The 26,584-nt window shown below is 54.8% G+C and overlaps 1 pseudogene; it reads right to left on the bottom strand.

Moving 5' to 3' along the window:
- Nucleotides 1–26,584, bottom strand: part of LOC141996305 (butyrophilin subfamily 1 member A1-like) — a 183,880-nt pseudogene that overhangs the window by 45,654 nt on the left and 111,642 nt on the right.

Below are 26,584 nucleotides of genomic sequence, written 5' to 3'. Positions count from 1 at the left end.
TCCGTATCGCCTGCCTGCTCACCATAAGATGGTTCAATAGGATTGACTGCAGGACTAAAGAGAATGACCGGATCAAGTCACTCCAAATTTAGTCCCTGCGCCCATGTCTGCCGAGGCGCTCCTGATCAACCTCACAGAGGCGACCAGGAGCACCTCGGACACGACGATGACAGCTACCAGTCCTATTGCACTGTCTGCTGCCCCAAGGCAATGGGTTGCTGCTGCTGTGTAGCAATGCAGTACCGCGTCTGCCAGCACCAAGGAGACGTACGGTGACGGTGAGCTGAGTGGGCTCCACGCTTGCCGTGGTCTGGCGTCTGCACAGGTAACTCAGGAAAAAAGGCGCGAAACGATTGTCTGCCGTTGCTTTCATGGAGGGAGGGAGGGAACGGGGGCCTGACGACATGTACCCAGAACCACCCGCGACAATGTTTTAGCCCCATCAGGCACTGGGATCTCAACCCAGAATTCCAATGGGCAGCGGAGACTGCGGGAACTGTGGGATAGCCACCCACAGTGCAACGCTCCGGAAGTCAACGCTAGCCTCGGTACTGTGGAAGCTCTCCGCCGAGTCAATGCACTTAATGCACTTAGAGCATTTTCTCTGGGGACACACATACTCGACTATATAAAACCGATTTCTAAAAAAACGACTTCCATAAATTCGACCTAATTTCGTAGTGTAGACATACCCTGAGTCTTTCCCAGCACAACGAGGCGTGGGGGCAGACGGAGCCCGGATGTATCTGCTCACAGCACTTCTGACACCCTAGAGGGGAAGGAGAGACAGAGCAGAGAGTCAGTGCCCATGGCCCAGCCGGCCCCCTGCCCCAGAGGGGTCACTCTGCTCCCCCAGCCCCGGCCCCACAGGCTGCTCCCCCAGCGGGGTGGAGCACTGAAGGGCTGTGCTAGTGGGCGCAGAGCCCCGTTCACACCAGATGTTCCGCAGGGACGGGACGGCCGGGTCCTCTGTGCTGAGCCCAGGGCTGGAACAGCCTTTCACCAGCCTCCCCCCACCTCCCCGACAGCCCAAACTCCTGTCTCTCTGCAGCCCTGGGCCCCTGGCCCTGCAGACGCCCCGGGCCGTGCTCCCTGCACTGAGTTACCCTGTCAGCCCGAGTGACTCAGGGGCCGTCTCCTCCCTGCACTGGGCTCTGGGCGCATCTGACACTGTCTCACCTGCAGCAATTCCAGCACTGGCTGCTGACGCTTCCCCTCCAGCTCTGTGATCAGGGCGCTGAGCCGGGAAATCTCCTCACCCAGGTGGGTGGCATTTTCCTCCCTCCTCCTCCCAATCGCCTCGTCCAGCTCTCCCAGCCAGGCCAGGAGGAGGCGCTCCTGTTCAGCCAGAAACTGGCGCAGCCCCTCGCACTTGGACACCACCAGCGGCCGCTCCACTTCCGTCTGCCTCTGGGGTGCACAGAGAGACGCAGGGGCAGGGCAGGGACACGGGGAGAGCGGGTGTCATGGGAAATGGGACAAAGCCTTGTCCGGGCTCCACAGAGCCTTTCATTCAATATCTTTGCCAGAGTCACTGTGGCTACACTAGAGCTTTTGCTAGTATAAAAATGTGACCCAAAATCACCAACCCCCAGCCCGTCCCCATCACTGTCCCAGCACCAGAGTGAAGTGCAGACCAGGCTGTGGCAAATGGTGCTTCCCAAACTGCCCAGTGGCATCACTGGAACGTCTGACACTCGAACCCTGGGATCAGCAAAAGTCTCCCCCGCTCCGCCCCGACCCCTGCCACATCTGTGTCTGTTCAGTGTTTTACTGGCCTCTCCCTCTGGCCCCCACTCCCAGTGCTAGAGAGACAGAGCCAGAGGCTGCTCCCAGCTACCCTGGTGTAAACCCACTGACCCCAGTGGGAACTAACACCAGGGTCCCAGAGGAGTCTGACCCTGACCCCACTGACTTCGGTGGGGTCACTCCTGATGTACACCAGGTCCCTGAGAGCAGAGCTGCCCTGCACTGGTTACAATGACCCTGACCTGTCTCCCTGTAGCGACCCTGGAAACCCTTTAACCTTCTGAATGACCCAGACCCCAAGCAGCGCAGAGACCCCCTGCTGCTGTCGCTGACACCCCTGTGCAAAGCGGCCGGGCAGGGCAGGGCACCTACCAGGAGCCTCTCACTCTCCTTGTCCCAGTCGGATTTCAGGCCCAGAAGCTCTTCTGTCTCCTCCCACAGATGCTGCAGGCGGCTCAGGATTTGCTCCTGCAAACAGACAATGGCTCTGGGGGCTGGTTTGGGGTCACTGGTTTGTGCCCAGCGATAACTGAGCAGAGTGAGGCTGTGGGAGCAGGTCCCCCTTCTCCAACCCTCTGAAAAAGTGACCTCAGCTCCAAGGTAGCTCCCCGGCAGAGCTGCTGGGCCTGGCCCACTCCGCCCCAGCACCATCATCTCCAGGCGGTTTCCCTGCCATAGGTCTGGTGCTCTTGAACAGTCCCTGGGAGGAGCTCTTTAGTGTGGCAACCCCCTTAAGGTCACACTTTTTCCAATGAGGAAAGTCACCTGACTTCACCGCCTCCTGACTCTGAATCTCAGAGCCTTCAACACCCCTGCTTCACGTCAGCAAGTCCACCTGAGTTGGATACCCAAGGGAGACTTGTAGGCCCCCAGGGAGCCATGTACCCCCACTTCCTTACCCTGGAGTGACTCTCAACCAGCATTGTGAAAGCAGGGGGGGTTATTACAGGGGCAGTCAACAGGCAGACCGCGGGCCAAATCTGGACCACCAGCTGCTTTCCAGCAGATCCTGAAATCTTTTTATTATTTGATTATGATCATGATTGTTATTATTTTTTATTATTTTCTCTGAAGTCTGGACCTTGACTATGCCTTGACCAAGAAATTTGGACCTTTATAAAAAATAATTGACTCTCCCTGTTTTTTGACATGTCTGGAACACAGCGCAGACAGTGCTTAGTGAACACAGAGAACGGAAAGGTCCATCTGGGTCAGTCCCGGAGCCCTCTGTCCCCTCTGTCGTCCGAGCCCACAAGCTGCTCTCCTGCCTCCAGATGCCCACACTTAGAACCCCAGCCCAGTCCTTTGTCCTCCTGCTGGGCACACTTGGCTGGCTTCCCATGGAGGGTGGGCCGTCCATGGTCATTTATTGTTTGGTGCCCAATGTCCAGGCAATTGGAATGGCCATTGTCTTCTGGGACACTCCATGGGCATGGGGCCCCAGGCAGCCAGCTGTCCCTCATGCCTGTATCTCTGGGTCTCTACAAGGAACACCTTTCCCCCCTCCCCTCACCTACTTAACCATGGGTAAGGCTAAGATTTTGTCCGGGATATTTTTAGTAACAGTCACGGCAGGTCACGGGCAATAAAGAAAAATTCACAGAAGCCCGTGACCTGTCCATGGGGAGTTCAGCTGCGGGGTCCCCACACCGCTCACAGTGGCCGGGCAGCTGTGGGGGCTCGCTTGGAGCTACGAGCTGAAGTCACAGAGGTCTCTGGAAGTCACGGATTCCCCCACTGCAACTTGAGACCATTACTCCTTGTCCTGTCCTCTTCTACCACTGAGAATAGTCTAGAACCATCCTCTCTGGAACCACCTCTCAGGTAGTTGAAAGCAGCTATCAAATCCCCCCTCATTCTTCTCTTCTGCAGACTAAACAATCCCAGTTCCCTCAGCCTCTCCTCATAAGTCATGTGTTCCAGACCCCTAATCATTTTTCTTGCCCTTCGCTGGACTCTCTCCAATTTATCCACATCCTTCTTGTAGTGTGGGGCCCAAAACTGGACACAATACTCCAGATGAGGCCTCACCAATGTCAAATAGAGGGGAACGATCACGTCCCTCGATCTGCTCGCTATGCCCCTACTTATACATCCCAAAATGCCATTGGCCTTCTTGGCTACAAGGGCACACTGCTGACTCATATCCAGCTTCTCGTCCACTGTAACCCCTAGGTCCTTTTCCGCAGAACTGCTGCCTAGCCATTCGGTCCCTAGTCTGTAGCTGTGCATTGGGTTCTTCCGTCCTAAGTGCAGGACCCTGCATTTATCCTTATTGAACCTCATCAGGTTTCTTTTGGCCCAATCCTCCAATTTGTCCAGGTCCCTCTGTATCCTATCTCTGCCCTCCAACGTATCTACCACTCCTCCCAGTTTAGTATCATCCGCAAATTTGCTGAGAGTGCAATCCACACCATCCTCCAGATCATTTATGAAGATATTGAACAAAACCGGCCCCAGGACTGACCCCTGGGGCACTCCACTTGACACCGGCTGCCAACTAGACATGGAGCCATTGATCACTACCCGTTGAGCCCGACAATCTAGCCAACTTTCTACCCACCTTAAAGTACATTCATCCAGCCCATACTTCTTTAACTTGCTGACAAGAATACTGTGGGAGACAGTGTCAAAAGCTTTGCTAAAGTCAAGAAACAATACATCCACTGCTTTCCCTTCATCCACAGAACCAGTAATCTCATCATAAAAGGCGATTAGATTAGTCAGGCATGACCTTCCCTTGGTGAATCCATGCTGACTGTTCCTGATCACTTTACTCTCGTCTAAGTGCTTCAGGATTGACTCCTTGAGGACCTGCTCCATGATTTTTCTGGGGACTGAGGTGAGGCTGACCGGCCTGTAGTTCCCAGGATCCTCCTTCTTCCCTTTTTTAAAGATTGGCACTACATTAGCCTTTTTCCAGTCATCTGGGACTTCCCCCATTCGCCACGAGTTTTCAAAGATAATGGCCAATGGCTCTGCAATCACATCCGCCAATTCCTTCAGCACTCTTGGATGCAACTCGTCCGGCCCCATGGACTTGTGCACGTCCAGCTTTTCTAAATAGTCCCTAACCACCTCTTTCTCCACAGAGGGCTGGCCATCTACTCCCCATGTTGCGATGCCCAGCGCAGCAGTCTGGGAGCTGTTCTTATTAGTGAAGACAGAAGCAAAAAAAGCATTGAGTACATTAGCTTTTTCCACATCCTCTGTCACTAGGTTGCCTCCTTACTAATCCCAGTTTACCAAACTATCCAGGCTGCTCCATACAACGGCCCCGTCATTAGCATTATTTACCACTCCTCCAAGCTGTGTTAGCCACAGACTTTATCAGCAGTGATTTTATACTTACTTCCAGATCGTTAATTAAAAAGTTGACAAGTGAGGGGGCTACAGCCAATCCCTGTGGCGCCTCATTAACAGCTCCCCCATTCAGTGATGATGCCCCATTGACAGGTACAAGGTCAGACTTGGGGTCACAGAGCAGGGGGATTATTTCACTACTGTTTTATAATGCACCTAATTTATTTATTCACAGACTCCACCTACAGTGTCTGTCACTGTTGTATCTGGGCCCTTCTGGGACAATTCTAGTCTCATTTACACTGGATCCACTCCAAAGTGAATCCAGGCCATCCCTCCCAGCCTGCCCACGAATGCTGTCTGTGGAGATCTCTCCCAGGAAACAGCCTCACTCAGCCATGCTAGGGCTGGTGCCCTGATTTCTTGGCTTCTGTGGAAACACTCCCAATGGCCTTTCCCCTTCCCCTTCCCGCACATGCTGCCCCAGGCTGGGCAGATCCCATCTGTCTAGGGTTTGCCCCTGCTTCACCTGCCACCTTTCCACTCAGGGGACTCAGGGCACTTCAGTAATTCAACAAATGCCCTTGCTTTATTAGCACTGTGTCCAGGCCCTACTCAGGTATCAGGCCCCATTGTGCCAGGTGCTGCATACATACAGAACAAACAGACAGTCTCTGTCCCAAAGAGCTGCAATCTCCCTGCTTCCCTTCTCCCTGCAGGAAACCCTCTTTGCTACATCTTGGACCTGCTCCCACTGCTCTCTGGGTGACTGGCACTTTCACTAGCTCAGAGCCTTAGAACATTTTCTACGTGTTTCTGAGCCTCCGAACTATTTAATAAAATCACATCTCTGGGTGAGTTATGGCTTTGCTCCTCCCGCACCAAATGGGAGCGTCCTGAATGCAGCCAAACAGCTGTTTTGTGGTGGGCAGAGGGCCCTGGAAAGGTGCGGGAGGAGTTGGTCAGCGGGAGATGCTCTGGGGGGAGGGCAGAGCTTGGTTGCCGGTGGGTGCTAAGCACCCACTAATTTTTCCCCATGGGTGCTCCAGCCCCGGGACACCCATGCAGTCAGCGCCGATGATGCCCTCCCCCAAATCAAAAGTCCTCGAGAGTTTGGGTGCATCTCTCCATGTTGTAAATGTTACCAGCTTCTGTGTGTGCGTGTCTCTCTTGGTGGGTGGGTGGGGGTCTGTGTGTGTTGATGCTTAAGCTGATTGTGAGGTCACGGATGCCAACAGCAAAGACTGTTCGGCCTCAGCATTCTTGCCCTGCCTTCAGTCTGCCAACTGGCTTGGTTGACAACGGCTGGTGACCCAAGGAGCTGCTGAGAGACGCGGACTATCCCTCTGTCAACAACTTCTTGCATCAGTTTTTTCCACAGGTTTTCGACAAAAGATGAGTTTTTACAGAAGGTAATTCCCAGATTCTTTTCCTGCTCCTTCGATCGCACATGACAGGTTGGTGCCTCCTTCCCCTCGGGCAGGGGTGGCCGACCTGGGGCTCCGGGGCCGCATGCGGCTCGTCAGAGGTTAATACGCGGCTCCTTGCACAGCGCTGACTCCGAGGCTGGAGCTACAGATGCCAACTTTCCCATACGCTGTGGGGTGCTCACTGCTCAACCCCCTGCTCTGCCCCAGGTCCTGCCACCTCTCCACCCCTTCCCCCAAGGCCCCTGCCCCTTCCCCCGAGCCTGCCATGCCCTCGCTCCTGCCCCTTCCCCACCAGAGCCTCCTGCGCACGGCAGAATAGCCGATTGCGGCGGGCGGGAGGAGTGGGGAGGGAGGGGGAGGCGCTGACGGGCGGGGCTGCCGGTGGGCGGGAGGTGCTGGGGGCTGGAGGGGGTGGTGGATGGGGGCTGCTGGCGTGTTACTGGGGCTCTTTGGCAATGTTCATTGGTCAGTTCTGGCTCTTCTCAGGCTCAGCTTGGCCCCCCCGGGGCAGGGACGGGTGGGGCCAGCGTTGCAACAGCCAGGTCTCAGCGTTCCGTTTTGATTTGAATGTGGGCGTCTCTCCCTTCTCCGTCTGCTTCAGCCTTTCCCGGTCTTTGGAGGCAGATTTCGATGCTTTTATCTTTCAGCAGACTAGTATGGGTGAATTTCCATGGGTATAACCTAAAGGGAAGATAAAAAACTGGTCTAGAATTTAGATTGATAGCTCCATCAAGAGTATTTCCCTTGGAGTTGACCCTAATGCACTCCTTGCCTTCAAGTAGTGAATATAAACCCTTTGTCTCATGTCATGATTGTCTAACATATGTGTATTGAGACAAGATCGGTCTCAGAATTTACATGATTGAAAGACACATAAATGAGCTCAGATATGCAGAAAAAATAAATCTGAAGCTATTGAAAGTGACACAGCTCCACTCCCATCCCCTGGCTGCCATCTTGGTAGTTCTCTCAGAACTAATCTCATGGAGAGAGACTTCAAAACTCTCTACAAATTGTACTATACCCCCACTGGGCTACATAAAATAGACGTGTCAAATCCCCCCTGCAATTCCTTTCCAGGAAAGGGGTTTAAATAAACTGCAGCCTAAATTTGTCATGGGTCTCGCTGTGATTTCTTTGTCATTGTTTGGGTGGCCTATTGTTCTGATTGGACGTTATAAATAGTATGGGAAATCCTTCAGTTAAAGTTTACTGGTTATTTTCCCCATGCGCCTACAGTCCAGATTTTGAAATAGGTAAGAATAAGTCAACATATTTGCAGCTGCTAATCCATCCATCCAGACCCTCAAGCCTTCTAGATGACAATCCTTTGTTCCTTTTCCTGGCTTCTCTGGGAACAGAGGTGTCTTGGTTTTCGGCTTGGCCCTGTCTGTTCCCAGAGTCCCAGGATTCTGTGCACAAAGGAGTGGGGTTAATAATGAAGCATTTTTGCAACTAGGCCCAGGCAATGAGCAAAGAAAACAGAAGTTGACCTTGGCTGTTTCCATGTCTGTCCACTGGCAGAGGAGGCGTGAGCTCCATGGGGTGAGAGTCAGGCTAGGAACTGGAGCCAGTGACTGGGCTAGGACGGGATTACAGATCTGGTGCGTGGAGGTTTCTTGTTATAGAGCAAAAGGGGAGAAGCTGTGATGTGCTGTGTCCAAGAAAGGCTGTGACAAAGGATCCTGGTGCCTCTCCCCAAGGAAACCTCAACGCATCTCCTCTTGGAAAGGAGTAGCAACTTTCATACTAGCCATTAAAGGCAACTTTAGGTTCATAAATTCACAGTTTCAAAGGCTCTAAGGCCAGCCCTGATCATCTAGTCTGACCTGCATAACACGGGCCCTTGGACTTCCCCAGAAGAATTCCTCTTTCACCATGGTCCCAAGTGTCTTCACCTGGGGCTGGGTCCAGTCATGGGGGTAGAGCTTAGCGATAGAGTGTTTGACTGCACATTAAAAGGTCCTTGGTTCAACTCCAAGTGCCCCCTTTGAAACCTTTGTTAATAAGCAGCAAATTTCAAACAAATAAAAGGAAATATTCTTTCCACACAACACACAGTTAATGTGTGGATCTCTTTGCCGGAGGATGTTGTGAAGGCCAAGATTATAAGAGGATTCAAAAATGAAGGAGATAAATTCATGGAGGATAGGTCCATCAGTGGCTATTAGCCAATATGGGAAGGGATGGTTTCCCTAGCCTCTGTTTGCCAGAAGCCAGGAGTGAGCAACAGGAATGGATCACTTGATGATTCTCTGTTCATTCCCTCTGGGGCACCTGGCACTGGCCACTGTCGGAAGACAGGCTACAGGGCTAGATGGACCTTTCGTTTGACCCAGTGTGGCCAGTCTTTTGTTGCTTATGTTCTTGGTTGTATGAACCAGTCCTGGCTATTAGAGGAGCAGATGATTTCAAAAGACCACTCTCTTGGATCTGGGAATCCTGCGCACACAAATTCCCTTCCTTTAGAGTAGGACAGAAAAACCCATTTCTTCCTTCTTTCTATTCCAGGCTTCGTTCCTTTTTTCAAAGACTCACCTCTCGGGAGCACAGAGAGAGCCATGTGAACACAGTGTTCGTCCAACCTGCAGCCATGGAGGCATGCTCTGCCATCAGCCAGCAAGAACAGGCCTTGCCAGAGAAGCCCACGAGAAGGAAATGCTCGTGGAAGATCCTATCAGGCATGAAAAGACTCTGTGTCTGTAGCCAATCTGACAACTCGATGGCAGATAGCGATGAGGAGAGAACGGTTTCCTCTCCAAGAAGGTGGACGTGCTTTTCCCTGAAGAAGAAGAAGAAGAAGAAGAAGAAGAAAGCAGCCAAGAACCAGGTGGAGTCAGAGGAGGAGAAGCTGCAGGAGAAGCAAGACAAAGTTGAACTGGATCTTACAGGTGAGGAAACAAACCACATGGTTAGCAAGGAGCATGTGAGGAATACTCACACCAGTCACTCTACAAGCCTTATGGAAGCAGGGGAACGGTCCCACTATTGTGGGGAAGTTTCCTGGCTTCTGCACTACTCCGGTGAAATGGGCTAGAGGAAGGATCTGAGTCCTCGCTCCCACTTCCTTTCCCCAGAGGCCTCCCTGCCCTGGAGGACTCCCCTTCCACTCTCCTGTCTGGCAGAGTCCTCGTAACCCCAACAAGGCTGGGCCCAGGATTCCTGGGGGGCTCGACCCCCAACCTTGCTGTGGCCACCTAGGACAGGGGCTAGGGTGTCCCCACTCCGGGGTACTCTCTCTGCACTGGGAGCTTCCCTGACCCACTGATCATTACATACGATTTAAAGCAAATACAGTTTATTTAATCAGCAATTAATTTAAAAAAGAATAAGGAAAAATGGGAAAGATGAAAGGAAAACACATCACCCCGCTCTGTGGCAGGGAACATCACAAACCACGTCTCTGGAACGTCAGGGCAGTTCCGGCCCTGGCTGTGCTGCAGGGATGCTGCGGGTCGGACACTTGCTCTGGTGGTGACCACACACCTCCGGGCTTTGGGGGGTTGGACCCTCCTTCCCGCCGGGTTCAGATCCCCCTCCCAGTCTGGCCTGCAAGGACCCTTGGTGGGGGTGTCTCTCTGCGCTGGGCCCTTTGCCAGGGTCCCCCCTTGGCTGGCCCCAGTTGCTCTCCGCACCCAGCTCCAGACTGCTTCAGCCCCAGCCCCAGCCCCACTGTTCGAGCTCCGGCTCCACCCTGCCTCAGCTCTGATGCTGCTGCTCTGCCTCCAGCCCCGGGGCTGCTTCTCCGGCCCCGCTGGCTCTGTGGCTGCAGCCCTGGTCCCAGCCCAGGGTCTGCTCTCCCTGGGCTGTGTCTCTGCCCCGCTGGCTGGCCCGCCTCTGCTCCCCAGCTCAGCTCGCGCCCCTGCTCTCTCCTTAGCTCGGCCCCACGCTGCCTGAGCCAGGCAATTCCAGCTCGCGTGGAGGATGGGGACCTTTCTGACCCCCTGACTCCATCATTAGCCTGCCCGCCCTGCCAATCAGGCTGACCTGGAGCGTTGGTCTCTCCCCATGGCCCCTGAGGTCTGTCAGTATCAGAGTCCTGGTTTCCCATCCACCCTCCCCCTTCCTTTCGGGACTGGGACCTAGCCAACCAAAAACCCCACTGAGTTTGAGTAAGGGGCCAACAGACCCCTTACACTTCCACATCAGGGCCGTCTCATGGGACAGTGATGGGTACCTCAGACTCTGGAATCCATTTAGTGCCGGATCCTCTTGGAGAGGGTGGCAGAGGTCCATCGCTGAGGTGGGGAGAGCTGACAATGTCAGGTCACCCCCCTCTGGGGGTCTGGCCCTGTGGGGTGGGGAGTACTAACATTGCTTCAGGCTGTAAGGGGAACAGAGAGGCTGGACGTTGGAGGAAATCATTTCTTTTCTCCTGGATCGGGTCCCTTTCATCAGGAAAATGCTCCCGAGGTCTCAGCAGGTCACAGCTGGGAACCGTAGCAGAGCTGAGTCATTGCTTCTTGGGGGGTTAAATGCAAAATGAGGCCTGTGGCCCGTCACTGACGGGAAAGGTGGGCAAGGGGAGAGGAAGAGTAGAATAGAAAAGAAACTGGCCCCTAAGTAAGAGGAAGCCTCGTGTAGTAAAAGCCCCCAGCTAAGAGTCATGAGATTGGAGTTCTCTGCTCAGCTCTGCCAACAACCTTCAGTCTGAGCCGGGGCAATTCGCTTCAGGGCTCTGTGCTCAGCTTCCACCCTCTGGAAACCAGGGAGAAGACATGGAAAAGCAAAATGTTGAGAATGTTTCTTTCTGCTGCAGGGACGAAGAAGGAGCCGTCGGAGACGAAGGAGAAGTGGGAAATAGGGAGCCCAGAAGAGCAGGAAGAAGAGCGCGCTCCCGTCTCCTCATTAACGAGCATCTCCCCTATGACGATGGTAATGACGCTTTGTGACTGTGCTCATGGAAAGCATCCCTTGCTGTGTGTGTTTATATCTCCCGGAGCTGGGATCTCTGACAGGAGAATGACCTGCCCCTTGCTCAGGGGGCTGAAAAGGAACACTCTTGAAGTGTGATCAACTCCAGCCAGTCTTTACGAGTTTCTCTGGGTTGTGGAAGGAGGCCCAGTTTGACAAGGGGGTTTAGGCACCTAAAGAAGTCCAGAGGTGCTTCGTGGGATTGGCAGACGTGCCTGGCTCAGGTGCCTGATTCTGAGGCACTTCCCATGGCCCACAGGCACGGCTGAAAGTCAGACCAGGCCCATCCCTGCCCTTGTCGGGGTAACCCACGTATCTCCTGGCTGTGGGGTTCTGGCCCATCTCGTGGCACCAGGACCACTTCGAGACAGAACCGATGAGTCTGCTCTCCAGCCTGAGCTGACAGCCGCATGGGTTTTAACTCATGTGGTAGCGGCTCCTGCACTGAGATCCCAGGTTCGATCCCGCCTGCCAACATCTGGGCTCCGTCCGAGTTACAAAGGCACCTCGACGCCGTTGTGACTCTTGCTGTCAGTGACAGAGCACCCTGCAGCGCAGACAAAAGTCTGCAGTTCTGGGAGCTCCTGACGTGCCGGGGGGCTGGAGTCTGGATGCGAGTCGGCCACTCCGGTGTGCTCTACGGCGTCCTCAGCTGCGGGCATCCAGGACAGACGGTGCTAATCCAGCGCCACGCAGCCCAGCTGCAGCAATCCCCAGGGGCTGCCCTGAGACACCAGGGCAAAGGCCTCCAGCAGCCCAGGCCCTGGGTTTAGGTGACCCTGGAACCGGGCCCCCTGGAGTAACATTGTGCCCAGTGAGTTCTGACCCACAGGGGCTTGGCCCCGGAGGCCCACGGTTTGGGGTTCTCCTCAGCCAGGCAGACTCGCTCCTTCAGTCTCAGCTACTTTCTCTCCTGCCGGCGATTCCTGCCTGTTTCCTGGCAGCGCCACACGCTGCGGGGTGGGGAAGGAAGAGGGCGTTTCCCTTTGGACCCTATTCTCACTCCTTTCCTCGCAGACACTGTGGGCTGCCAGAGCTGCTGAGCCAATCTGCTCAGGCGCTCGGGGTGGGATGGGACATGGGGCAGGTTCTCCAGTGACCCCTCGGCGACACTCAAGGAGCAACTCGAATGGGCTTTGCAGGACATTGAGGCTTTCTCAGCAATAGCTGGGCGTCCTGGGAGGAGGGGCTGGAGAGGGAGGAAATGGGGTGGCCCTTGGGGTCCCCGCACTGCCCGAGAGGCTCCCGTCTCTTCTCAGGAGAGGGGGCCAGAGAGCGGACGAAAGGCTGAGGAAACGTTGGCACCTGGGGAGGCTTCTGAAGAAATGGGCTCAGCCGGAGTCTCCAGGCTCCCTCTGCGCTGGCAGCCTCCCCCGGGGACAGACTGTTCCAGGGCAGCTGCCCGAGGGAAATACTCAGTCCCCACAGGCTTTGTCCCTGTTCATTGCAGACCCTCGGGGAGCACCCTTCCTCAGCCCCGCTCCACGCCCTGCTGATGACAGCCGTGCAGGGTCTGACAACACCCACCCTGGAGAGATTTAGAGCCGCAGAGGAAGAGCTGAGGGCCATCGTATCTCTCCACGGAGACAAGATGGAGAGAGTAAGAGACGGCCGCAGTGGGGCAGGGGGATGCTGCGCAGAGAGGGGGACGGGAGAATCGCCTCTCCTAGGAAACCGTTCCTGGGACACACTAGCATGGTGCTTTGAAGGTTGGCTCAGCCCCTTGCCATTCAGCGCTTGGCTGCGGGGATCCGCGGTGTCAGGTTTTGAAAGTGTCCTCTGCCCGCTGGAGCCCTGACACTTCCCTGAGGACGCCCAGCCACACTGAAGGTGTGGGACAGCCCCAGCCCTGGCAAGGCAGCACTTACCTAGTCTGCTGACGAGCCTCCACATTAGGCCTGCCATCTCTAGGATGGGCTCTGGGGTCTGGAGCAGTGGTTCTCAACCTGCGGCCCCGTCAGCACAGAGCTGTGCCCCATGGGACATCCTCAGGGCCAAACAGGTAGGATTGGATGTGGCCCACAATGGAAACTAGGTTGAGACCCCTGGTCTGGAGGAACTGATTGTGCTAGAAAGAGCAACAGGAAGATGCAGAGACTGAGGAAAGGCTCCTGCAGGGAAGCCTTTGAGAGCAGGGCTGAGAGCAGTTTGCTATGGCAGGGAAGGCCCTGGGACATCAGGGGAGTTTGGGCTCTGCCCACTGTAAGGTTTTGGGGAAGGCTTTTGTGTGTGTTTCTGAGCTTTAAGGTGCTAAACCAGACCTCGGGAAGACTGGGGTTCCTGGACTTGTCAAAGCCTCTTTCTTCAGATTAGGGAGGAGCCAAGATGGGAAACTGAGGTCAGAGGCGGCTTGCAGGGCTGCCAGGAGAGGTTCCCTGGGAGGAGGCCACTCTGATTAATCCATCCCTCAACTTCCTGGCATTCTTCCAGGTTGGAGACGTTGTGGGAGGGATCTTAATCTGGCTCGACAACGTCTGCGATCCCAGAGCCAGAAAAGCAGCGCTGAGGGCCACGGCCTTGCTGGCTCGCTCCCACCCCCAGGACGTGGTTCTAACCTGTGTGGCTCACACGCTCTCATCGCACAGGTAGGGAGCTGCTCTGTTATCACCTCAGTCTGTTATTTCTCTTCCTGCTCCCACTGACAGGCCACAGGCCGGGAAGGGTCCGTGGGGCTCACACAGTTGGAGGGAGTTTCCTGCTGTGCAGAGAGCTGTCCATGCTTAGTAAGAGGAGATGCCCAGGCCCAGCTGCTGAGGAGCCAACCCCTCCTCCTGCACTGCCCGGGATGGAGACGTGCCAGTTTTCTGGAGAATTCCTGCATTCTCCTGATTTCTATGGGTCACCCACTTCCTCTCAGATCCATGACTATGTCAAAATAAATGACTTTGGGGCTCACTCAACATCCCTGGCTCATGAGGTCTGGCTGCTCCTTAGTGCATGAGAGAAGGCAGAGATTGAAAAGGCCCATGAGGCCCATCTGTCTATTCGCTGTGCAGGATTGTTACCTGTCGTCAGATCCCTAGTTATTCCGTGGCTGAGGAATTGGTGAAAAAATACACTCATTCTTCTGGAGCTGTGCAGCAGAGGTAAATCTCTGAAGACAGAAATTTCCAGCCCTTATTGTTGCAAAAAGACAAAAAATCATCCACACATGACCAGAGCGTAAATGCAGTGCAGCCTGCCTGAGTCTGCAGACAGCCGGCAATAATAGCTCTGAGAGGGGTGAGTGCCTCTTTTCATCTCAATGTGTTGTAAACTCTGAGTCCTGCTGGTTATTGCTGGTCACTTTGCAGAGTCATCCATCTGAGGTGTTTTAAACACAATCCCCATGTTCCTAGGGGCCGTGAAACTCAACTTGGACCCTAGCCAGAGCTCAAAACTCCGGCTTTCCTCGGCATCTTCTGCAATGCAGTTCTGCATTGACCAGAGACAAATCTGTGTCACATGGGAGAGCAAATTGAAGAGCAGCATGAAAGAAATGGAATTTCTTGCCCAATTCAGTTACCAGAGGAATACAGTGTTGGTTTTCATATTTCTTTGAGTGTTTGATTTGTAAACCTTTTCTTGGATTCCTTGGAACAGCCACAGTGCTTTCCAGGGGCTGTGCTCACAAGCTGTAGAAACTCGGCAGCCTTGGCACAGAATTTCAGTCAAGCTTCCTGAAGACCTTGCTTCCAGGCCATTTGCTCTTGATTTGTCCAACCTAGCTCTCAGTGTCTCCAGGGCTTGACCACCATGTCCGACCTTCCTCACCAAACTTGGAAGTCAAATGACTGGAAGTCTTTTGGATCCGTCTGCAGTCTTCCTCTGCAGATGCCTGCGGGGACCAGCAGGACTTAGATCAGCAAGAATGGAGAGAAGAGAGGAGAGGGATTTCAATCGTAGTTTCCTTCCATCTCTGTCACGCTGGGCAGTACAATCTCCCCTTCCAAGCTCCTGAATCCTCTCCTATCAGGGCATGTTCTGATTCAGTGCCTGACCCCATCCACCACACTGCAGTAGGGTTGAGGTGCTTTGAGACACTTGGCCAAACGCTGGGTCTCAGTTACACCCCCAGATAGCCAGAGTAACTCCAATGAGTTCAGGCAAGTTCCTCCGGACTGACCCTAGCGTAACAGAGCAGAATTTTGAGGTCTGCAGTGCGTTGGTCACTCTGTGGTCAGTTCATGGTCACTGTTGGGAAGCAGTGGTGCTGGCTTCAGGAACAATAACCCATTAGGGGAAAGGAATAAATACAACGTTCTCTGAAGGGACTTGCCCAGCCTCAGTCTCCCCGCACCGATCGGTGTCTCCTCTGAGAGACGCCTTTCCTGCCTACATTGCAAGCCTCTCCCTGGGGAGGGCGAGAGGTGGCCAGGCAGGGAAGGTCTGACTTCTGTTTCTGACTCTGCAGATGTGCCCTTGAGCTGTGGAAGGCCTTGGGTGAAGAACCCCAGCTCACCAGGGAGGTGCTGCGGCAGCTGCTGGACAAGCTCCAGCAGAGACGCCGGGAGGAGAAGAGCGGCCATGTGTCTCTGGCTGTAAGTGAGATTTGAGATGTCACTTTGTGAACCCGTCACTGCAGGGAGGTTGGTGCATCTTTGTGTGTGTGTGTGTGTGTGTGTGTGTGTGTGTGTGTGTGTGTGAGCTTCACCCCTTCTGAGCTTCAGGCCACAGCTCCACTACACAGTTCAGCTGACCTAACCTCCCTCGGCACACAGCCGCCACAGCAAGCCCATCCCTTGGGTGGGGCTGCACTTTGCTGCGTGTGTCAGCCAGGGCCAGGTCCGGGTGCCAGCAAAGGAAGCAGGGGCCTGGGGCAGCCAATAGAAAGTTGGGGCGGCACGTCCGGGTCTTCGGCGGTAATTCGGCAGCGGGTCCTTCATTCCCTCTCTTCCTCTTCAGCGCCACTTCGGGGGCAGCTCAATCGGGTTTTTCTTTTTTTTTTTTCCTTCTCCGCTTGGGGCAGCCAAAAAGCTGGAGCCAGCCCTGGTGCCAGCAGGGCACGTCCTCACCAGAAGCGCTTGTCGCGATTCCTCGGTCAGGGTGGGGCATTGCGGGAAGGCTCCTGAGGGTCAGTTGACGTAAAGGACACGGTGTCTACACTGACACTGCATCGACCGAACTGCATTGACTTGGACTCTCTGCCCCTTGTGGAGGTGGAGTTATGAATTTGGCACCCAGGGGCAGTTCTGCCAATGGGAAGGAAATTCCATAGTTAGGGTGATGCTGGGTGAGTGGCCTTGTGTTGACCTAACTCTGTCGTGTAGACCAGACCTTCATGTGTCCTGGCCACCTCCAATGAAACCAAAGAGGTGTAAATAAAGTTTCCCCCAGGTAAAAGTGATAGATCTTAAGTGGTTTATCTGCTGGTACCCTGGCTCAGTCGTCTTCTGCTTTAGATGGCCCTTTAGTGAGCAGGTGCAGTTCGGGCGTCTCTTGGAAGTATCCAGGTTTCTGGCTTTGTAAACTGTGGCTAGAAATCTTCCCAGCATGGGATCTTGAGATGTCCAGTACTTTTGACTGGGCCAGAAACACTGGGCCTATGAGAACGCATCTCCTCAGGATGGTTTCAGCCCGTCCAGTCACGGCTGGAAAGCCAAAGCACAGGGTCTGCACCATTAAGAGAAATAACGGGGAATAACGTCACCCAGACTCTTCTGATCTTTCCATAGGGTTCCATCCTGCTTCCGTTCCAGGAATGGGGGAAGGTTCAGGAGCTTCCAAATGTCTCCTCCCCTCTCAGGAGCCAATCCTCTTTTGTAACACGCTGGAGAGGAAAGGAGACATGACAAAAGGACAATCGTGAATGGCAATGGGGGCAGGGGACAGATTGGGATAGTTGAGTGAAATGCTTTCCCCCCTCCAGGCCATGAAGACCATTTACGAGGTCCTTTTCCTTTGGGGATACCGAGAAGCCATCCTGGAAATGTATCCCCAGCTCCTCATCCTCTGCGTCAGGCAAGTGCAGTATGTGATGGATCTGCACTTGCCAGGGACCGACATGGCCAGCGAGACATCCAGCCCCGAGGAGGGATCCAGCTGCCTCAGCCCCCTAAGGTAATGACTGAAAGGAAAAGGAAGAACAGATTTGTTCTGTTAAACACTTGGGGTCTGTTCATGGCCATCAGTGGTTCGGGTGCTGTCGTTGGCCCAGGCTCAGTTGGGTGCAGGTCTCTCTTGAGGGAAAAGGGTTGAGAGCCGTGTGTTCTTGTGAGTCACACTCGCTCATCTGACGCCGTCCACAGGCCAGCTGCTTTCCCCACACACTCAGGCAGCAGTCAAGTTTGTGCATCCAACCACATGTGCCACCCGCCAGAGGGTCAGTGCTTTCATCACTGTCTGCTGAGCAAATCTGGGGGCCTCCGTCCCCAAATGTGGACAGAGCCACACCGGCAGCACCTGGGGCCAGGCCGTGCAGGATCTCAGCCCCACAGGCAGGCAGGAGGAAGAGGGACCCGTTCGACTGGCTCTGTGGGCACAGTGAGGGGCTTCTATCTACACGGGAAAACCAGAGCGCCGGAAGACACCTCAGGTGGTGTAAACTGACATCGCTTTGCTCGCTTACACCAACGAAGGACCCGACCCCACATGCCCACTTGAGTCCTGTTACCTGTCACGGTAAAGAATCAAGTATTCAGCCACAGTGAGTGATGACACCAATCATCTTAAGAAGCGACATTGTCACTAATTGGTTAGAAACTCAATGAAACGGCAGTGTAGACAGGGCCCATTGGGCAGGGAAGCACCGTGATATCACACTGGATCTATCCTCGGGGAGGCTAGCTACTGCTGACCACGCTGTGTGTCCCAGGACTTCTGCAGAGTTGCCATGCCTGGGGCTGATCTCGTTGCCTGACACTGGTATTTGTTTCTCTTTAGCACGTCAGTGGAGGCTGTGAAGACTCTTTTCTCCATGCCCGGCTACTGGAAGGAATTTGCCATAATCCAGTTTCAGCAGGGTTGGGACACGATAGCCTCCAGATATTACTACTCACAGGGTGTTGGCCTGATTGCAAGGTAAGAGCCCAAAGTTTCCTCCTCACTGGGTCTCTCTTGGGAATGGGATTTCCGTGTGAAATATTCCTGTTCCACTCTCCTTACAATGTGTATGATAATCAAGTTGGGCCATTTCCAGCACAAATCCAGGTTTTCTCACACCCCCCCCCACAAGTCACAAATCAACCCCCAGGGAAAGGGGCGTCTCCAGGCCTCATTGAGCGCCATGCAGAGACCCCTGGGACAGAAGATATACACTGTAAGGAGAGTGATCACTTTAGATAAGCTATTACCAGCAGGAGAGTGGGGTGGGAGGAGGTATTTTTTCATGCTTTGTGTGTATATAAAAAGATCTTCTACACTTTCCACACTATGCATCCGATGAAGTGAGCTGTAGCTCACGAAAGCTTATGCTCAAATAAATTGGTTAGTCTCTAAGGTGCCACAAGTCCTCCTTTTCTTTAAGGGACTTTCTGTTCCATGTTCCAGATCCATGATCGAGTGTGAGAACCCTCAGCTCCCTGCAGTTTTCAGAGAGGCAATCACCATCGTCCAGAGTGAGAGGGAGGAGGAGCAGAGAACGATCGCCATGGCTTTCTGTATTGAGGTGAGATTCATTAGTTGACAGGCACAAGGGAGCTTTCTGGAGAGCAGCTCAGGCCAGTAAGCTCTGGGGCACATTGTCAGCAGCTCAGCAGCCTTACCGCCAGCTAGCTCCTCTCCGCACAAAGATGGTTGTGGGGCATGGCAAAGAGAGGGAGGGGGAGACAGGGTGAGATTGCTCCTGGCTGGATGTGCCTCGATGGGATTATGGGGCAAGAGGGGATGTTTCTCCAGTGCCCCAAGGCCTTGCTTCTCTCCTCACCTTTTCCTGGGGTTGTGCTTTTCTTCTGTCCCAGGGGTCTCTGCATGGCGCTCAATGAGGCCTGGAGACGCCCCTTTCCCTGGGGGTTGATTTGTGATTTGTGCATGAGTCCAACTTTTGGGAATGAACCAACTGAAACAGCAGCAACTGGCTCCCTACGCACCAGAGACTTTGGGTGGGAGTAAGTGGCCCTTTGGTAAAGACGACTGTCTAGGGCAGAGACCCCACAGGAAGACCTCTGTTCCTCAACCTGATGTTGATTTGGCTCTTTCCAGTTTCTCCAGAGTCCTTCCATTGAGACAGTGCTGACAAAATCAGAGCTCCGGGCGCAGCTCATGGAATGGAGCAAAGACACAAATCCCGTCATACGTAAGCTCAGTCTGCGAGGCCTTGGCAGTATTGTGTTCCAGCCAGAAAAGGTAAGAGGCGTGGATTGCCCAGGGGACCGAGGAAGCCGATGTCTCTCAGATAGCTCGGAAATCAGAGCCAGATCCCCACACAAGCCTTGTTGTTTAACACACAGCCCTCAAATGGTGGAGTTGTTTTCCTGAGCAAATCAAGGCATGACGTGCTCCCTGCTCCCGTGAGCTGAGCCCTGATTGCAGATGGGATGCAATGGGGGAGGTGGGGTGAGCAAAGACAAAGGTTACAGTGAGCAGCGGGCACAGAGTGACAGGAGAACGACTTTCTGCCCCGTTGGGGGGCTGTGCCATCCGTGGTTTCTCCTAGGTGGGAGTGGTCCAGCATGTGCTCCAGGCTGTCACCCCGGAAAGTAATGAGTTGCCTTCTTCATTCCTGCAGGTGAGATGGTTACAGGCCCAGCTGCCAGGAACTGTGGCCAGGTTTTGTGACCGGGATGGAGGGTGTGTCAAGGAGGCCATGCACAAAGCTGGAGACATCATTTACCTCCTCAAGAGGGAGGGGCTTGGCTCCATCTCCCAGGACATCGCAGTCAGCCTTCGCCCCTTCATTGATGACGTAAGGCTTGGAACCCCAGGAGAAGCCCATGCCCCCCCTCCACCTGTCTCTGATGCCCTTGTCTCTCTCTCCCCATCTCCTTGGCTCCCGCCCCTCAGGCCTGCCATGGAGCCTCCAAGGAGCGCCCCCGCCATGGGTGGGGAATCTCCTGCTGAGCCACCTCCCTGTCAGAGCTCTTCTCGCCAAAGCTCAGCCTCAGCGCCATGCTCCCAGCCCCTGCTGCAGCCTGGCCTGGGGGAGAGGGGGCCTGGCCCTGGGCAGATGACCAGCTGTCTGGAGAACACAGGCCCCCAAAGAGGTGGAGATTCTCAGCAGGAAAGAGGTGGGTTGGGAATGGCTCGGCTCTCGGGGGCACCGAAGAGCAAAAGAAATGCTGTGTTTTGTAGCAGCGCATCCCTGCAAGGCTCCAGCAGCGGCTTCTCCCCTTCCCCAGACCAGTCTCCAGCAGACTTCCCTCCCTCTCCCCAAATCTTCTCGGGTTCTGGGATTCTGGGCTCTCCAGACAGAAACTGCCTCTGGGACACCCTGGGGCTGCGCTGTCCTGCACAGGGTCTCAGGCCTTGCACAAGATGTCTATGGCGCTGGCCTGGTGTCCGCCCTGCTCCCGCCAGCCAAGTCAGTTCACACAGGGGGAACCGGAGCAGCGGGCGGATTATGACTCTGTCGCGTTCTGCTCTGATACTGCCTGGCTTTAACTGGGGGTCCCCACCCCCTGTGTGTCATTGCCAGGAGAGGGGCAGTGTGCGCTCAGCTGCCATTTCACTGCTTGGCAACGTGGTGAGCAGGGTGCAGGACCCGGACAAACCCCTCGTGCAGCAGGAAATCATCCACTGCTTGCTCCCGCTCCTGCTGCATCTTGCAGACCAGGAGGAGAGTGTGACACTGGTAAGTGCCACGGTCATTATTTCCTTCAGAGCAAAGAGCTAGAATCCTCTGGGGCCCCCACTCCAGTCATCGCCAGAGCCCCTTGCCCAAGCAGAGTCTCCTCCCGGTTTCACTCCATGCTGGAGCCTCGTGCCTCATCCATCCTCACAGCACAGAGCACAAGGGGTGGAGAAGGTCCAGTGTCCCCCACACTATCCCTCTCTCAGTGAGAACCCTCTTGGTCTCCCTTCTCTTGCAGCGATGTAAACTGACGCTCTTCCGCTGCGCAATGTTTCTCGGCTGGGCTCATTTGAAGAGGCTGTTCCGCAGCATGGCCTGGGATGGCTCCTCACAGCTCTTGAAGTGTGTCGGGAAGTGCTTGGTAGGTGAATTCTTTGTGCCTTGAGAGGGGTGAATGGGGACTTGAGGGAGACCTTTCGAACCCCACAGCCTGAGTACCCATCCGCTTCGGTCAGGTTGCAAGACGCTATTCCAGGCTCTCTGCTGGTTCATTTCTGCAGGAGTTACAATCCGTTCACATTTTTGACATTTTTCTCCACAACTGTCAGACCTCCAAACTTTTGTCTTTTCAAATGAAAGCGGAGGTTCTGGAGAACACAACAGTGACTTCAGAGAGGTGCTGCTCTGGTGTATGGGTTCGTATTGGCGGTTGCCATGGCCTGGCTATATGTTTTGGCTTTCCTGGACTATTCGCTGTGTGGAGAACATGTCATTTGTATATTGTGCATTTCTTCCTTCTTTCTTTCCAGATGCAGAACAACAAGAGCCACATCCCCAAATTCCTGTTCCAGGCCCTAGAGTACCTGGAAAGCTCCCAGACAACAATACGACACTCTGCAGCCTTGTTCATTGGTAAGCAGAGGAAATTCACTTGAGCTTTCTTAAATGTTTCCTTCAAAGCCCTTTTCTAGACGGCTGCTCTGTTCCCTCCGACAGCACCAGAATCCTACAACGGGGTGTCTGTGTGTGTGTGTGTGTGAGAGAGAGAGAGAGAGAGAATTAACATGTATTCCAAGATGAAGGGAGCAACTTAGCTGTATCAACTGCACCAACTTCCCCTGCCCACAACAGCTCTTTGGCTGCGCCTAGGGGAGATTGAATTCACATCATGCTGGTTTGATGTGAATTCAATCTCCTTTGGAAATCAGCTTCTCAGTCACTGCTGGGCATCTGATGCTTTATCTAATGTGCTTTGTGAACAGATGTAAGGAATGTATTTAATTTCCGAAGGGCTGTCTTGGGGGAATGGCTGCATCCTTAGCAGTTTTCAGCGAAGGATTTGAAAAGTAATGAGATGCACTGTATTCATTGTATGTCTAGGAAATACTATCCGCCATTACTACAATTTGTTGTCTGAAACAGTGAATGAAGATGGCATCTCCCGCCTGTATGAAGGTAAGGAAATACCTCTGTGTGTTTGTGCCTCTGTGGGAAGTACAGGGGTGCAGCACAGGGCCCGAAGACAGGTTTGAATGTGGACACAGGTCCCTCTCTGTCTAAGGACAGCATTTAAGGAAGAAGGATGGTCATGCGAGCTTCATCGAGGTACCACAATATGTGTATGGGAGCAGGGGAATTCCATCTCTAGCTCCTAGTGTAGACATAACCTTAAAGCTGTGTGGGGAAACTGTCTTCATAAAGGTCTGAAAGTCTGTAATGGAAGGCCTGACAGAATTGAAAAGAGCCGTTGTTATTAAGGATGATGATGATGATGACAATTACCCTCATCACCTGCCCTCCCTGGAATGGAATGATTGCAGGCCAGGGAGATTCACTCCGAGATTGGTTATCAGCTCCTAGGAAATCCCATGAGGGCACATGGGAAACACTTTTCCATGTGATCTCTTCAGGAATGAAGGCACAGGGCCACAAAGGATTTCAGCAGACATTAGGAGCCTAAATCCCTTTGTGGATCTCGGCCTAAATGTTGGATAGTTTAATGTCGCTGCGGCTGTCACTTTCCTGTTCCATCGAAAGACCAAGTGCCCCCAACCGTCCGTGTGTAGGGGTGTGTGTAGGGGTGTAGGCCGGCGGAGGGGGAAGTGACAAGAATGGGGTCTCCTCTCTGTCCAGGGCTATTTTGGGAGGAGCGGAGTTGTTGCTCTCATGCCCTTAGACTCTGGGGGAGCTAATAGCAGGGGGCAATGGCCATCGGGAGTGGAGGTTTCCTAGGCACCAGGCACATCAGCACCAGGGGCTTTTCAACCCGTTTCCTCTTGGTTTCAGCTTTTCAGGAAGTGCCTTTGAAATCTGACAGGACCACGTGGGACATCCTCAACAGACATTACAAATGGTTGCAGAAGCTTGTAAATCTCGTGTCGGGTTCTGCAGTTGACTAGGGAACCGGGACCGACACAGAAGAGCTCTTTGCCCTGCTATGGTACATACACCAGACGCTTATCAACTTTTTGGTGTCCCTAGCCTCTGATTGCCAGAAACTAGGAATTAGACAACAGGCATAGATCACTGGATGAGTCTTGTCTGTTGATTCCCTCTGGGGCACCTGGCAGTGGCCACTGTCAGAAGACAGGATACTGGGCTAGATGGACCTTTCCTCTGACCCAGTCTGGCCTTTCTTATGTTTGGAACCGGGGCTGAACAACAAGGTGGATATTGGCAGATGACACAAAATTATGCAGATTAATCAGCCTAGAGAAGACTTTGAAGAAGTTCAAAGGGATCTAATCAAGCCATGTCACCGGGCAGCGCAATGGCAGATGAAACCCAGCGCTGACCAAGGCAGGGCCATACACATGGAAAGCAGTGAGGTGAACGACTCCTCCATATCGCTGGTGTCAGAAGCCAAAGCACGGCTGGTTGGGCCCAGTGGTTGGAGCAGGGTCGCTGGGGCTGCGTGCTCAGAGTGGTGGAGGTCGAGCCAAGGGGAGCCAAGGGTTGGAGCCGGAGTCAGGAGTCAAGAGCAGGATTGGAACAGGCTGGGGAGTAGGGCCAGGGCCGGATTAACAATTCCCGGCCAATGGGAGCTGCTGGGGGAGATACGCGGGGGGAGGGCAGAGCCGAAAGGCAAGAGCAGCCCCCGGGACAGAGGTTCCCGGTGCAGTGCTCATCGCGGCGACGTGGCTGGGGGGGCAGACAAGAAGGGCAGTACGCGGAGCCGCCTCGCCCGCACCCCAGCCAGGCAGAGCCGGCCCGGCTGGAACGCAGCACACAGGGGCTTTAGTGGCTGCAGCTCGGGCCCCCCTAAGCCCTGCTCCTTTCCTGAGTGCACCATTCCCCACTTCTGCCCCATTCCCACACACTGTTACAGGGCAGCACCCTGGAGCTGATCTCTGACATCTCTCTCCCTAGAATGAAGTCACTGCAGAGTCAGGACAACCCCACCTTTGGGCACCATGTAGGACATCTCACCCCACCACACAGAGCCCGACATTCACACAGCTTCTCGCATGTGATTCCCTCACTCATCAGAGCCAGGCGGAGAGAGGAGAAATTCTCCCAGACTCCCTTTAACCATTGCCAGCCCCCAGGGTAGTGGAGGTTGCGGGGGGTTGGGTGCTCTCTTTAAGAAATGCCAGCTCTCAGGGAAGTTGCAAATCAACATTAGCAAAGTGGGGTGGTTTTGTGCTGTGGAAAACTACCCTGCTTGAAGGGTTTGTTTTTCTAATTTGTGCTCCTGCCCTTTCTCCCTCTTCCAGACATCTGGAGGCCAACAGGAGCCAACTGAGCCCACCACTGATCCCATCTCTTGTGAGATGGCAAAGCAGCTGTTGCATGGGAAGGAGGAGAGAGAAGAGGCCGAGCAGCGTGTGCCGGGGTGAACCAGCCCCACATAACCCCACAGTCTAGGCGGAGGAAGCCAAGCCCCTCCCCAGCCCTGCCGGACACGCTACAACTGGAGCACCAGTGTGAAAGGGAGCAGCTCAGCTCACGCTAGGCAGAGCGCCGAAAATGGAGGATGCACATTGTAGGCTCCAGTCCAGAAGCAGCTGAAGCCCCTGACTGCAGAGCCCCGAGGCGCCGAGACCCAGCCGCACCCCCGGGGGCCTGCAGACGTGCAAGGGAGATCGGAGTGTCTGGGAGTTTCCCACGCCGGGAGCCCAGAGACCCCCAGCCCGTGGCCTAGAGACTTCTCCTCTGAAGTAACCTGGGTGAACGAGCCATTGTCATGCTGAGTGACGTCAGCATGTTCTGGTTGGATCCCCACTGACTCAACGGCAAACACATTGGCCACGGACAAGGCCCTGGGCTAGGGCAAGGGGGAGTAAGGAGAGTCTGGGTCCCCCTGCCCTGGCTGCCATCCATCCTCGGGTGGCTGCCCACGTCCCCATTGCGCCACTAGACTGCACGGCCCCAAGAGGAGGGGCAACCATCTTGTCTCTGAACTCTCAGCCACACAGCCCTGCACTGAAGGGCGGCCGCACGGACTCTGGTCGTTGGGCCACGCAGCCCCGACGGAGAGGGCAGCCGCACGGACTCTGGTCGTTGGGCCACACAGCCCCGACGGAGAGGGCGGCCGCACGGACTCTGGTCGCTGGGCCACACAGCCCCGACGGAGAGGGCAGCCGCACGGACTCTGGTCGTTGGGCCACACAGCCCCGACGGAGAGGGCGGCCGCACGGACTCTGGCCGTTGGGCCACACAGCCCTGGATGGAGAGGGCAGCCGCACGGACTCTGGTCGTTGGGCCACACAGCCCCGATGGAGAGGGCGGCCGCACGGACTCTGGTCGTTGGGCCACACAGCCCTGACGGAGAGGGCGGCCGCACGGACTCTGGCCGTTGGGCCACACAGCCCCGGACGGAGAGGGCGGCCGCACGGACTCTGGTCGTTGGGCCACACAGCCCCGGACGGAGAGGGCAGCCGCACGGACTCTGGTCTTTGGGGCACACAGCCCCGACGGAGAGGGCGGCCGCACGGACTCTGGTCGCTGGGCCACACAGCCCTGGATGGAGAGGGCGGCCGCACGGACTCTGGTCGTTGGGCCACACAGCCCTGGATGGAGCGGGCGGCCGCACGGACCCTGGGCGTTGGGCTACACACCCCTGAGTGGGAGGGCAGCCATTTTTGCTCTGGCCATAAGGCCAAACCACCCTGAGGCTAAGGACAGTTATTTAGTTTCACCCATGGGACCTCACCCCGTCACCCGTAAGGCATCTCTCATCTGTCACCATAAGACCCACACTATGATATAAGATTTTCGGGGTCAGGATGCAAATATGAGTAGAAGCAAGGAGTGGCATGTGACCCCTCTAAGAGCTCCTGCCACTCCTCTACCAATCTGGGGGTGTTTTATCTCCATCCATCTGCCTCAGGAATGGATTTGAGCAATGGGGGAAAGTTCTGGGGCAGAGTGACCCATCCGGAAGTGGGTCACGTGACCCCTCCGAGAACTCCTCCCAGTTGGGTTGAGCCTCATCCCCTTAGGACCAGCCAGAGAGGGGATTTCACCAAATAGGGTAAGTGCTGTGGTGGGGTGACCTGCCCGCAAGAGGGGCCCATCACCGCTCCATGAAATCCCCCCA

Source organism: Natator depressus, chromosome 11 (assembly GCF_965152275.1).
Source record: "Natator depressus isolate rNatDep1 chromosome 11, rNatDep2.hap1, whole genome shotgun sequence".
Classification (NCBI taxonomy): Eukaryota; Metazoa; Chordata; order Testudines; family Cheloniidae; genus Natator; species Natator depressus.
The sequence above is the reverse complement of the archived record's forward strand: the minus strand, read 5'-3'. Positions and strand labels throughout refer to the sequence as shown.